Source organism: Simochromis diagramma, unplaced genomic scaffold (assembly GCF_900408965.1).
Source record: "Simochromis diagramma unplaced genomic scaffold, fSimDia1.1 OVJJ01000302.1, whole genome shotgun sequence".
In the NCBI taxonomy this organism is placed as follows: domain Eukaryota; kingdom Metazoa; phylum Chordata; class Actinopteri; order Cichliformes; family Cichlidae; genus Simochromis; species Simochromis diagramma.
Genome location: NW_024386792.1, coordinates 11,865,626 through 11,875,450, shown reverse-complemented (window position 1 = coordinate 11,875,450; position 9,825 = coordinate 11,865,626).

Below are 9,825 nucleotides of genomic sequence, written 5' to 3'. Positions count from 1 at the left end.
TGCCTTTACCCAGTATTTTTCTCGCCAATGTCCGTTCTCTGGCAAACAAAATGGATGAGATACGGCTCTCCATCACTAACAACAGACGGATTATGGACTCAAATGTCATGTTTTTCACCAAAACATGGCTGAACAACAGCTACCCGGACAATGCTATCGAGTTAGCAGGACGCCACACACACCGAGCCGACAGGCTAGCAGATGACTCCGGCAAGACCATTTATATTAACAATGCTTGGTGCATGAACTCCACTACTACTGAGAGTCACTGCTCACCTAACGCGGAGTTTTTAATGGTCAAATGCAGACCTTATTATCTCCCCAGAGAACTCACCTCTATCATACTCACTGCTGTGTATATCCCCCCCGACGCTAATGCTAGGTTGGCCATGAAAGAACTTTCTGCAGCCATTAACAAACACCAGAATAAACACCCCGAGGCTGCTTTTATTGTTGCTGGCGACTTCAACCACACCAACTTAAAGACAGTCCTCCCCAGATTCCACCAACATGTCTCCTGCCACACCAGAGGAGACAAGACTTTAGACCATGTGTATTCCAACCTGGCTGGAGCCTACAAAGCCACACCCCTCCCCCACATTGGACAATCGGACCATCTCTTCCTGTTCCTCACACCTCGGTATTCACCACTCATCCAACGTGTGAAACCTGCTGTGAGGACAATTAAAGTGTGGCCAGAGGGGACAGACGCAGTGCTCCAGGACAGATTTAAAAACACAGACTGGAATATGTTCACCCACACAGACCTGGACCAGTACGCCTCATCTGTACTGGATTACATCTCCAAAACCACAGACAGTGTCACCACCCAGAAACGGATCACCATGTACCCCAACCAGAAGCCTTGGATGAACCGGGATGTTCGTCTCCTCCTGAAGGCCCGCAACACCGCCTTTAGGTCAGGAGATGCACACGCCTACAGTACAGCCAGGGCTAATCTAAAGAAGGGCATCAAAAAAGCCAAACACCATTACAAAAAGAAGGTAGAAGAACACTTCTCCAACTCCAACCCCCGATGCATGTGGCAAGGACTCCAGACCATCACAGACTACAGGACCACCAAACCCTCCCCCGCATCCTCTGATGTCTCCTTCCTCAACGAGCTCAACAACTTTTATGCTCGTTTTGAGCGAGGGAACCCCACAACCACAACCAAAGCAGACATGACGCCAGACCACCAACCTCTGACTCTCTCCCCCACCGATGTAGGAGCGGTGCTGAGCAGGATCAATGTCCACAAGGCTGCAGGCCCTGATGGCATCCCCGGGCGTGTTCTCAGAGCGTGTTCTGGGGAGCTTGCAGGAGTGCTCACAGACATATTCAATCTGTCCTTGGCCCACGCTGTGGTACCGGCCTGCTTCAAATCCACCTCCATCGTCCCAATACCCAAAAACTCCAACCCATCTTGCCTCAATGATTACCGCCCAGTAGCACTCACCCCCATCATCACTAAGTGCTTAGAGCGACTGGTCCTAGCACACTTCAAATCCTGTCTCCCCCCCACCCTGGACCCCCACCAATTCGCATACCGCCAGAACAGGAGCACAGAGGATGCAGTCTCCATCGCAATGCACTCTGTCCTCTCACACCTGGACAACAACAACACCTACGCCAGAATGCTGTTTATAGACTTCAGTTCAGCATTCAATACAATCCACCCCTCACAACTCATCAGGAAACTGACAGACCTGGGCATCAGTTCCCTCATCTGCAAATGGTTACTGGACTTCCTGACCAACCGCCCCCAACATGTCCGGCTGGATAACCACTGCTCATCTACCATCACAATGAACACCGGTGTACCACAAGGCTGTGTGATGAGCCCTTTCCTCTACTCCCTCTTCACCCACGACTGCAGACCTGCTGATGGTTCCAACACCATCATTAAGTTTGCAGATGACACCACGGTGAATGGCCTCATCAGTGACAACGATGAGGCCGCCTACAGGGAGGAGGTGGATCGTCTGGCTGAGTGGTGCGACAGAAACAACCTGCTGCTTAACACCGAGAAGACCAAGGAGCTCATCGTGGACTACAGGAGGAATGCTGACCCACATCCACCCATCCATATTAAGGGGACGGCTGTGGAGCGTGTGAGCAGCTTCAAGTTCCTGGGAGTCCACATCTCCGAGGATCTCACCTGGACGACCAACTGCTCCAAGACTGGAATATGTCACCAGCGCCTCTTCTTCTTGAGGACTCTGAGGAAGAACCACCTGTCCTCAGACATCCTGGTGAACTTCTATCGCTGCACCATCGTGAGCATCCTGACCAACTGTATAACAGTCTGGTACGGGAACTGCTCTGCCTCGGACCGGAAGGCGTTGCAGAGGGTCGTGAAAACTGCCCAGCGCATCGCCGGAGCACCACTTCCTGCCATAAAAGACATCTACAGGAAGCGGTGTCTGAAAAGGGCTGGGAAAATCATCAAAGACCCCAGTCACCCATCGCATGGACTCTTCACCCTCCTGCCCTCTGGGAGGCGCTACAGGAGCCTCCGGACTAAGACCACCAGGTACCGGAACAGCTTCTTCCCCACAGCTGTCAGACTCCTGAACTCTGCCTCCTGACATCTGACCCACGTTAAACTCATGGACTGAACAGTACACACACCCACAATGGACAACTGTACCCTCAAACACACAATAATAACATGGACTGAACCACCACTCACAACCACTAGCACTTTATATAGCCTCTGTAGAAACTATCTACACCCTCACTTATCTTAACTGCACTACTGTATAGCTCTGTGTAAATAATCATTCTGTACATTCGATAATCCTTAATCCTACAACTGTTTACAACTTGCATAGTTCCCATTTCTGTATAGCTGTATATCTCAGATTCTGTAAAGTTATTTATTTCATATTCTGTATAGTTTTTCATATTTATATCCTGTTCATATCCTGTACATAGCTTGTACTCACTACAGCCTGTACATACTTATAGTTATAGAATATTCACAACATACTTCATACCGTGTACATTATAACATACCATAATAGACCCATTTCTGTAATATACTCACATATCTATATTATTGCTAATATATATTGTAATATATCTATATCACTAAAGCACTTCTGGATGGATGCAAACTGCATTTCGTTGCCCTGTACCTGTGCATGTGCAATGACAATAAAGTTGAATTCTATTCTATTCTATTCTATTCTAACGCCATAACCACATTAATGCGGCAAATCTGGACATTGGACATTGAGATAGTGGACTCGTATAGGTACCTGGGTGTTCACCTGAATAATAAGCTAGACTGGAGCCACAACACTGATGCTCTTTACAGGAAGGGTCAGAGCAGACTGAGGCGGCTGAGGTCATTTGGAGTCTAGGGAGCGCTTTTAAAGACCTTTTATGACTCTGTGGTGGCATCTGTCATTTTTTACAGTGTTGTATGTTGGAGCAGCGGTTTATCAGCAGCTGAGAGGAAGAGGTTGGATAAACTCATTAGGAAGGGCAGCTCTGTTCTGGGATGCACCCTGGACCCAGTGCAGGTGGTAGGAGACAGAAGGACTCTGGCCAAAATAACATCTCTGATGGACAGAGTCTCCCACCCCATGCATGTAAATGTTGCTGAACTGCAGAGCTCCTTCAGTGACAGACTGCTGCATCCTAGATGCATGAAGGAGTGTTTCCGCAGGTCCTTCCTCCCTGCAGCTGTCAGACTATACAATCAAAACTGCTCCCAACAAACATAGAGGTTTACATCACCGCTGTAACTTGCACTATTTTATCAACCGATACACACTATAACCTGGGTTTGCCTCTTATCTGTATTTAATTTTATTTAATTTAATAACGGTACACTACTCTGTTTTTGGTAACCATTGTCCTTGATGTAAATATGTAAAAGTTGTGTATGTTTCTGTTCTGTGTCTTGTGTACTGTTTGTTTGTATATGTGTCTTTCTTGCTGCTGTTCCATCCAAATTTCCCCTTGTGGGACAATTAAAGGATTATTCTATTCTATTCTATTCTTCTATTCTATCCCCGTGCGTGGGGCTGCATGGCTCAATGCGTTAGCACCGTGCAGCCCCACGCACGGGGCGATCTGCGCTAACTCGCTAACGGAGATTTGCAGCGTTAATGTGGTTATGGCGTTAACATCATTTTAACGAGATTAACACTGACAGCGCTAGAATAAATCTTCTTTTTTTGGTACTGGTACTGGTTTTATTTTGTTGTATTTATCCGCAATACCGTAAAAGCTGGTGCGTAAAAATATTGTTGGACATAAACCGGTCCCTGGCGCAAAAAAGGTTGGGGACCGCTGCTTTAATGTGGCCACAGTCAGACCAAGGCTCTCAGTAGCTGAGCTGCTTTGTATATCTTAGTGTTTCCTTTGTGCCTTTCTAGTGAGAATTGAAAAGATGAACACATCACATTAAGCACTGAAGTGAAATTCATTTTATATTCTTTTATATTATAAATAACATCTGGTCAGTTTGGGTTAAAAACATTCTGAAGTGCCATACATTTTGATTATTTGACTTCAACAGAGACCTTACAGTTTCACATAGACAATCCAACATTTCCCATTTAGGAAGCACTTAGCAAAAAGAAAGAAAAAAAACCTCTGGCAGCAATTTACCTCAACAGACTGCAGAGTGAGGAAAACTGAGCACTGTAAAAACAACAGACAATAAACACTGAGCAGATCCAGTAGCCACCACAACTCTGGACCACACATTGCTGGCGCCACTGATACTGCAGAAAAGTGCAGGGAGGGAGAGGATAAAAGCATTAAAGCATAATCCACAGTGCAGAGAAAACAGTAGGTAAACGCATGCATCAGTGGCATTAGAGTAAGCAGATGCCTAATGGAAACTTTAAGTTTCCATTGACAGAAAAAAAAACATTGCACGATAAGTAAAACAATGCCAAAAATGTGAAAGAGGTAAACTGGCCTAAAAGAAAATGATCTTACATATAAACTTCTTTGATTCAACAGCTCTGTAATGACAAAAAGAGAAGACGCAGAGACTTAAAGGTGTATCTTTCCGGATTCTTGAATTATTATGGTTTTATTCAGCTCAGTGTTTGTTTTTTTCTAAACTAAGCATGTGAGCTACTGTTAACATGAGCGTAAGAACTGCACATTAATGCTGCGACCTCCACACTAATGTCTGTGGTTATCATTGCAGTTGACAGGTTTTGCTGTGATATTATTTAATCCTAGCTACAATAAGTAATGATATGAAACGAAAAGTCAAGTTTGTGGCCACTGTTCGTTGCTGACCTGCAGTACTTTCAGTTGCCACAGAGGGGAGCCCCGGAGCCTTCAAAATCAAGTACTGCCAATACAGCTATTGCTGTCATGGCTACAATTCTTACAACTGGTAACTCACCAAACTGTATTATTCTTTGTTTTGTGCATCATGGTCTGCTCTCCTATCACAATCGAGGTTTGCTGCAGATAATTTTTTGTTATATTGTGTATTTTATTTAAATATGCTACAGCTGAACAGCAAATCCACACAGTCCACACCAACAACATATCAGAAGAACACACAAAAGACAGAGAAGAAAAATCATGAGACTGGTGCTCTAATCTCTCATCATAATGCACGACACAATGCTAAAAGATTACTTTAGTGGAATTTTATGTCTCACAGATACATGGAAAATATTGTGGATCCTACTGCCATCATGAAGTTTCAGTCTTTCTTTCTTTTTGTCTTTTTGGTATATTTGTCACACTTACGTGTTTCATATTTAAATATTACACAAAGATAACCTAAGTAAATTCAAGATACAATTTTTAAATTATTACTTCATTTATCAAAGGAAAAAAGTTATGCAAACCGACCTGGTCTTATGTGGGGGAAAAATGCTCCCTAAACATAATAACTAGTTGCAACAAGAACTGAAATCAAGATTTTGCAATAACTGCCAGTAACTGCCGAGACTAACTGCCAGTTTCACATCTCTGTGGAGGAATTTCTCTTTCCAGAATTCCCAGAAAGTTGACATAGCTGTGGCCTGACTGCCATCTGTTAGGCCTCCCCAAACTCGACCGAACTGGAGTTTTTATCTAATTATTTGACAAATAATATAGCCTGCAGTGAATTACAGCCAGTCCAAGAATTTGTTGGGGTTTTTTAATTAAAAAAAAATAAATAAATTTAGCAGTAATCCACAGTTCATTATTGCAGCTTCCTACAGTAAGTAAGTTCTCTGATAATGGTGTATTTTATGTATTTTATCCATACCGTCTTCCAAATCTGGCTCCAAACATCCATCCATCCATCCATCCATCCATCACCAGGCCAACCGCAAGATGTAATCTCTCCAACATATCCTGCATCTGCCCCGGGGGCTCCTCACACTAAGACGTGCCTGGAACATTTAATCCCTCTGAGAGAGAAGATATCAAGGGACACTTCCACCCTGCCTGGGATATCGTTACCAGGGATGCACCCTGGAGGCAAGCCTGGGGAGGGAAGTTGAGGGAACATGCCTGGTGGCTGAGCTGATGGAGACCAAAGAAATGACATGGGCCCACCTCCTGAAGGAGGTGCTGTATGGCGTTTAGTACAATGTTTGTTGTACGGCGATCAAGAGTGGGGGCCCTGACAGTTCAATGTCGGGCTACTGAGGCTGGCTATGGAAGAAAAAAATGAACTTTTTGGCACTAATGTTAAGGATTCAAAATGTTTAGCACAACACAAGTGGGTGATATCTCTGTGGCTACAGCCATCATTTAAATACAGTCTTTGACCCACATGGACAAGTGAGGAGTCACCGTAAGAATCATGCTGCATGATGCAGTAATACGAACTACAGGAGTTGTTGGATACCCTTTGTCAAGCACACATTCCCATAAACTTTACCTGTAGGCAGCTTCATTCACAAGCTGGCAGGTTTCTGTGGCAACACGCCACATAAGCGGGATGCCTTTCTGTTTGATTTTATTACATATTTAGTTCAGGCACAAAGAATAAAAAAAATAAAATAAAGTAAAAAAAAAATGCTTGTTTTGAATTAAAACCACATGTTAGAAAGCTCCATTTTCTGTGTTGTCAGGCGAATCATACATGCACCTACACAAACTACCACTAGAGGTCTCTCACATAATCTACTGCTTTATATTTCCCACTGAATGAAACTGTAAATAACACACTTTCTGCACCAAAGAGAAGGTACAGAATCATACCTGTTTGTCTATTGAATTAACACAAGTCAGCGATGGAAAGAGTAAATGAATTTAAGAAAAAGAACAAGAAAAACTACAAAATCATAACAACAAACCTATATAAGTTATATTTTCACAATTAGAAAAACTTAGTTTCACACTGCAACAGTAATCCTAACATATATGTAACTAATACTCAAAATTCCCAGTTCTACCACTCATATTTAGTACAATAAGCTGAGCGTATATAAAGACTTCAAGCAAAATGTAACTTTTTTATATACTGATGAGTGTAAATAAGTGTAAATTCTATTTCACAGGCTGATTGCGTGCATATTTTTTATGTAAATAATTGAGCTGTAATATAAAAAGTGAACACACATCGAATACAGTAGATAACCCAATAATTGAAAAAAAGCTGCAGCCTACTGTGTGTAAGCAAAGAATTTCCATTAGCATTTTATTTGGGCCTTTACTGAGCTTTTATGGGGGTGAATGTATAAGCACAGGAACACAGAACACACTGTCAAATATACACTCACCTCTCACTTTATTAGGTACACCTGGTTAACTGCTTAACTGTTTAATGCAATCAGATGACACCAACTTAGTTGTTTAAGCATGTAGACAGGGTCAGGACAGCCTGCTGAAGTTCAAACTGATGAGCATTAGAATAAGTAGGAGAGGTAATTTTGTAACTTTGATTCATGGTTGCTGGTGGCAGACAGCTTGGTCTGAGTATTTCAGAAATCATCTCTATTGTTTAATCTCTATTGTCATAGTGTTAACAGAGAATATCCACTAGCTCACTGGATATTATGAAAATGCCTTGTTGATGCCATTAGTCATAACCACTCGTTACAACCAACATGCGCAGAAGAGCACAAGTTGCCACTTCAGCTAACAACAGAAAAGTCGGGCAACACATTCACAGAGTAAAGCTGGGCAAACACTGTGCGATTTTTTTCAGTCGTGTTATTCAGCTTCTGCTCAAACTGTACGATTGACTCGCAGGGGTTAGAAGTTCGTAGGTCATAACCTTCATTTTTATGGACGCACAGTGTGAGCACTCGGGTCGCATCAGAGCATCGTGACCTACGAACTTCTAACCCCTGCGAGTCAATCGTACAGTTTGAGCAGAAGCTGAATAACACGACTGAAAAAAATCGCACAGTGTTTGCCCAGCTTAATGTGTGCTAAAATAACCACTTTAGTCACTACATAAAAAAAATCTGTACTTTCCACTTCTTACATTTTGAAAACAGGTCGGATACTTTTGGTTTAACCGAGGGAGTTTTTGTTTCACGTGCAGGCCTTCAAACATCAAACCGAGTTGATCCTGAACACATGAAAGTCAGTCCTGTTCGTGTAATATTCACCAGAGGATGTCGCATAAACAGAGGTCAAAGAGGCATAATCGTGTGCCACAGTCAGGGGTAAAAGTTTTTTTTTTTTTGTTTCACAACACCACGATCACAAGGACTGCACGTATCCAAAAGTTTTGGTAGCGGTACTTCAGCATGTAGCTAGCCCTATGAAAAGTAGCGAGCATGAAGGAAGCAAGGTTTTTGTTTTGTTTTTTTGTCTGTCAGAACTGTTGTTTGGAGCGACGTTTTTTAAGTGGCAGGTCATTTCAAACGCTACGTTTCTTTCAGCTCAACAAACATCAACAAACACACGAACTGATTGTTGATGTTTGTTGCTAGCTTAACGTCCAGCTGCTGTATTTCACAGGGAGAGAAAAGAACGAGCCAACTTCACTCAGAGATGGAGAAAGATGGGGAGAGGAAGAAGAGAGGTTAGATGCAAAGGTAAGGACTGCTCAGTGGGATTTGATAAACTGGAAATTTAAAGTTTACATGTGAGTCCTCATGTTTCTAAATCAGATATTTTGGTCCGTACATGTGAGATAATCTGTTTTCATATTGTGTGAAATGGCTAAACAAGCTGAGGTTGACTGTGTTATGGATCAAAATCATTAAAAGCATGAAAATCCTCTGCAGATTAGTGCAGGATTAACAGGTTAGATTGCTGTACTGTGATGGATTTAAAGTAAAGAACAAGTGTGGGACTGGTGCACAGTGACTGTCTAGTTAGTATAAACAGTGTGCCCTCAGTGCAGAGGATGGAAACCAGCCAGGACAACTCATGAAACATCTGCTGACATCTGGTTGATTCAGGTGTATAAATTTGTAAAGAGCAAGACGTAAGCTGATCACAGTCTGTACATTAAGAACACCCCCCCCCCCACTGAATCCCACTTTAACTCTTGACACATTCCTGTTATAAGTCAAAGAAAATAGAGCTCTCTCTTTTTCACATTTTCCTTCTTTTTCTCTGCTCATGTTCTGGCAGAGTAATTTTTTTATTATTGAAATTTAGACTGAAACAAAGTATTTATTCCAATTTACTAATATTATTACATTATAATGCCAAAATAGAGTTTAATACAGTTTTAAGTTGTGACTTTCGGCTTTGCAGAACTTTAGATTTTTACTTTTTTGTAAAAAGCATCATTAGCAGTCCTAATGTACTTTGAAATGCAGGTGTTTTACTTGTAATGGGGTATCGTTTCGCAGTGTGGCACTGTTCTTTCAGCTCGTTCCGCTGTCTCCCTCAGATGCTGCCGAGTCTAATCTCCAATTAAAACAG